This window comes from Pinus tabuliformis, chromosome 5_2, assembly GCF_031772625.1.
Source record: "Pinus tabuliformis cultivar Carrire ecotype Pingquan chromosome 5_2, CPIR1, whole genome shotgun sequence".
NCBI classification, from domain to species: domain Eukaryota; kingdom Viridiplantae; phylum Streptophyta; class Pinopsida; order Pinales; family Pinaceae; genus Pinus; species Pinus tabuliformis.
This window is the reverse complement of record NC_142306.1, coordinates 415,741,489-415,745,526: the sequence shown is the minus strand read 5'-3', so window position 1 is coordinate 415,745,526 and position 4,038 is coordinate 415,741,489. Positions and strand designations below refer to the sequence as shown.

Below are 4,038 nucleotides of genomic sequence, written 5' to 3'. Positions count from 1 at the left end.
TGAACGAAGCTCTGTGCTCCACAGAAAACAGGCAATATGATGACGTTGAGAGCGCTATGAAGGTGGAAATAGGAAACGCCATGTTTCTTTGCCAGTTACAGGTAGTGGACTGTACGCTATGGATTTTCAGAGATTCATCCCTACTCTGCCCGCAGCAGCTTTTGGATTGGCGACTCTCTTGTTCTTCTTCTGTGTATTGCAGTACAAGAAGAGAAGGAATAGCAGACTGCCTCCCGGACCCTATCCATGGCCAATCGTTGGAAATATTCTCGAATTGACAATGCCGGCTAAACATGCGCTTAAAGGCCTCGCTGACAAATATGGTCCCATTTTGTTTCTGCACTTAGGCTCTGTCCCTACCATAGTTGTTTCTTCTTCTGAAGTGGCCAAGCAGTTTTTCAACAGTCATGATTTAGTATGCTCCAGCCGACCTCGAACAACCGTTGGGAAATTCATGTTTTACAATTGTCAGGATGTGGCCTTCGCCGAGTATGGAGATCATTGGAGGCAAATGAGAAAAATATGTGTATCTGAACTGCTCAATGCCAAAAGAATTGAGTCATTCAAGCATGTGCGAGAGGAAGAGATGCCTATCCGTTCCATTTGGGAGGAGAGCGAGAGCGGAAGAATTGCAGTAAATTTGAGCAAGGCCATCTCTGACCTAACCTCCAATATAGTTTGGAGAATGCTGACCAGAAGGAAATTTTCGGATGACGATTTGAGTGCCAGTGGCCAAGGATTCAAGGATCTGACAGCTGAGGTGGTAAATGGAGTTTTCAGCGTTGGAGACTTCATTCCTTATTTGGATTGGCTTGATTTGCAAGGTATCAAGCGGCGCATGAAGAAGGCCAGTAAAACATTTGATGCATTGCTAGAGAAAATACTCGACGACCATGTTGATCATCGAGTGGCAGCAGCCAGGAATGGCCAGGATGAGGCTGAGCCTGTTAAAGACTTCGTTGATGTGCTCCTCGATATGGCAGCTGAGAACGATCAGGCGGAGAACAAAATTACATGAGAAAAAATCAAGGCAGTCTTACTGGTTAGTCTCTGGCCTTTGTCTGTCATTGCTAATTAGATAAAATATTTTGTTTTCACCTATTTTCTAATTAGTTTGTGTAGGGTTCCCAACAATGTCATAGGTTTAAATTTAAATTTAAATTTCATAAAAAAGTAAAGTTTCAATTTCAAGAGAGAGGTTGAGGCTAGGACTCATTTTTGGGTATTAAACTATTCGTTTAACCAAGCTTCGCAGCTCCACCTCCTAAAAAAATTGTATGTTCTTTCTTATTCAAGTCACCATTCATTTCTTTGAGAAAATTTCTATGCTGTTAGTTCTGATTTTTAAAGGTTTGCGAATCTAAGATTTTGATATTTTTAAAAGGAGATGAACATCGGAGGAGTAGGGAATACATCAATTACGTTAGAGTGGGCAGTGAGTAAGCTGCTCAGACATCCCCACGTAATGAAGACATTGAAAGAAGAAATCGAATCGGTCGTTGGTCAACACTGGAAAGTAAAGGAGACGGATCTGGCCAGCATGAAATACCTACACTGCGTGGTGAAAGAGACCATACGATTATACCCAGGGGCACCGCTAGGGTTTCCCCATGCGTCTGTGGAGGCAGTGACAGTAGGAGGATACCATATACCTAAGAAATCAATGCTAATGTTCAACTTGTTGGCAATTGGAAGGCATCCCAATGTGTGGGGAACAGATTCTTCAGAATTCAAGCCTGAAAGATTTATGCAGGAAGAGTCTGTACATTTAACAAGACGTCCATCAGACTTCAGAATGCTTCCATTCGGGGCAGGAAGGAGAGGATGCCCGGGAGTTGTAATGGCTACTTCGATGACTGAGCTTGCCTTGGCTCAACTGTTACACGTTTTTGATTGGAAAGTTGGAGGTGATCCGTCCGAGGTGGACATGAAGGAGGCACGTTCAGCGGTGTTTGCGAGACAAGTGCCACTCTTTGCATTTCTGACGTTGAGGAAACCCAGTTGCCTCTCGACTGCCTTGATGGCACGGAAGCTGGCCAAAAGACCTGCTGTGGAACTCGTCATTGGCCATCTATCTTCAGTATAAGTAGAATAAAATTTTCGTTGCTAAATATTCTATAATAATGACAGGGTTACAGTCATGGTATTGTGGAGATAATGTTTGATGATGTCTTCAGGTAAAGATGTCTCTATGTCTGATATTTGTGGGAGTCTTTCTCTGTACTGATTATATATATTTTCATAATTGATAAGCTCTATCTTTGGTGTGGCTTTCTCAAAATAAAATCTTTGCCATTAAATACCAAGATAACTTAGCATTAGATGGCAAAAGATTTGAGATATATTGTTGGTGCAGCATCTGGATTTTACCATTGATGGCTGGTTTTCTTGACAAAACCATTGAATTGGGAGAAAGATTTGAAATATATTAAATGCAATGCTCGAATATTATTTCTTTTAAAAATCTAAACCAACCTGCATATTTAGTTAAAATAATATTATTTTCAATAATGTTATTATGCAATAAATAAATAAAAATAAATAAATATATATATATATATATATTAATATTAATATTAATATTGATATTGATTGTTATTGTTAAATTTTATTTTAATATTCAAAATAGTACTATTTAGCAACTTGTTCATAATTAAATATATATATTAATATTGGTGGCTACTGTTAAATTTTATTTTAATATTTAAAATAGTATTATTTAAGAGATTGGTATAGTGACATAAATTAAATAATTAATAAATATAGATATGCATCAATTCATAATAAACATACCCAATATAATTTCAAAAAGTTATAAAAGTTAACTAGATTATAATTTTATTTTAAATTATTATTATTATTAATAAATAATAAAAAAATTAATATATAAGTAAACATACACACATTTAAAATTCTTATAATAAAAAGCAAAAATAAATATGATATGTATGTTTAATTTTCTATGTAGAATAATATAATAAAAAACAAAAATAAATATGATTTATATGTTTAAACTTTATATTTTTAAAAATATTTCAACACCAAATTTAAATAAATTATTTAAAGATCTATATTAATTAATTTATATGAATATTAACTTTACATTTATAGATTCATCGAAATTTATAATAAGAAAAATACAATTTTTATTTCCAAATTTTATTCTTGAAAAAAATATAAATAAAATTGGATTAATTAAGTCGTAATGTTATTGTAGATATCTTTGATAACCGAACATATACATATTAGTACCGATGATTACTGCGAAATCTCAATTAGATATGCAAAAGCATAGAATGTTTTACATCGTGTCATTTATTGCATCAAGTATATCACAACAAGTTCATGGTTAAGTGAAAAAAGCCATTGGTAGTATTTATGTTGTATTTTCGCGCTTGAGTTTAATGCAGTTTACAAGTGTTATATGTTAGCGCAGATACTCTCTGGTTATTTTGTTGTTAGTAAAATTACGAAGACAAGATCTATAGGGCAATTTGACTTCGTCTTACTTTATCATGGCCACGTATTATTTAATTAAAAATAAATAAAATGTATTATCAGTTCTGGGGTTCTATTCTTAATTACCCAATTAAAGTGTTTTTATTTATATTATTTTGAGTATATTTACAAGATATCTTACTTTTGATGTAATTTTTATAAATAATTTTTTTATTTAAAATATTTTTTATTGATTTATTGTGTTTTTAGTATTGTATAATTTTATTTTTATTTTATTTAATATGGAAATATATATGTTTTTTTAAAATAAAAATAAAATATTTCATCAATAAAAAATATTGTGAACAGTGATGAATACTATATATTTGATTAATTATAATTAAAAATATTATGAAACATCAATAATCTTATTTTCACTATGTTACATCCATGGTTGATATTACAATTTGAAGGAGAGACTTGGAGACAAAAATCTTTTAAAATAGAAATAAAAAATGAATAGACTTATTTAGCTAATTTTAATAAAAATATTATAAAATATTAATTATCTCACTTCCACTATACTCACTACATTGTTGA

General features: G+C 32.5%; 1 pseudogene; it reads left to right on the top strand.

The window, feature by feature from the left end:
* The first annotated feature begins 1,387 nt into the window (after positions 1–1,387).
* On the top strand, positions 1,388–2,086 carry LOC149159308 (cytochrome P450 750A1 pseudogene; annotated as a pseudogene).
* The last annotated feature ends 1,952 nt before the right edge of the window (positions 2,087–4,038 follow it).